Here is a 1041-nt window from a genome sequence, read left to right as displayed (position 1 = left end):
GCTCGGTTTCAATTTTCTCCAAAGTCACCAACGATTTCTGTTTTTGGCACTTGTTGGTATAATGACCGACCCTATGACATTTGAAGCACCTGGTAGAAAGAGCCTTGCTTGTGGTTTTCACAGCCTTGCTTTTAGCAGAAGACAACACATTAATTTTCAAATCAGAATTTGAAGGAGAAGAAGAATTATTTTGTTGTTTTGGTGCAGAAGAAGTGTTGGTGTTTCCCTTCTTTTTGAGTTGCCGGACAACATGAATCGCCTTATGCAACATATTTTCCAAGCTGGCATAAGTCTGAAGCTCGTTCTGATCAGACACATCACGGTTGCTTCTCTTGGCTTTGGTGAAGGGACAATCACCACTCCTGATCCACTTCTCATCAACATCGAACTTGTTTTGTCTCTTCCTTTGGTTTCTTTGTTTCTGCACAAAATCAAACCCATTAGAAGCAAACTGTTTCTTATTTCCAAAAATCATTTGCTTTTTTTCTAACACGGTTTTAAAAGGAAAGTAAACGTCTTGTTGTAGTTTTGATTTCTTGAGAAGTCCAAACATCCTGAGAACACTTAACAAAAGAGTTAGCAAATAAAAATCCTCAGACTCTCAAAGTGTTTAGCTCATGATTTTTAGGTGATCACTCAGAGTTCTTTCCGCTGGTTTAAAGGATGATAGGCAGTCAAAATTCAGCAATCAAAACCCAAAACAAACTTTTGTGGGAAAAAGAAAAGAGAAAGAAAGATGAAGAGAATTTTGATATGGATCCGCCTTAACTGTCCTAAGGCTGGTTTTCTCTTCAGCCAGTAGGGTTTCTCTTCCACCACTCCCCCTGGATTTCTCTTCAGAAGTGATTCAAGCCAAAACTTTTACTATTTTTTTTTTGATAGAATTTTTTTTTCTCTTTTTTTTTTTTAATAACTGGCGATCACAAGGGAGTAAAGGAACAGCCCGGATCCAACAAGAAATAAGAAAATAAAATCGTGGAGAGATGAGAAGATGAAAAGATGAATGGGAAACAAACCAGCCAAAGTGGCTCTGATACCAAC

The sequence above is a fragment of the Brassica oleracea genome, chromosome C9 (assembly GCF_000695525.1).
Source record: "Brassica oleracea var. oleracea cultivar TO1000 chromosome C9, BOL, whole genome shotgun sequence".
Classification (NCBI taxonomy): domain Eukaryota; kingdom Viridiplantae; phylum Streptophyta; class Magnoliopsida; order Brassicales; family Brassicaceae; genus Brassica; species Brassica oleracea.
Note: the sequence above shows the minus strand (reverse complement) of the source record.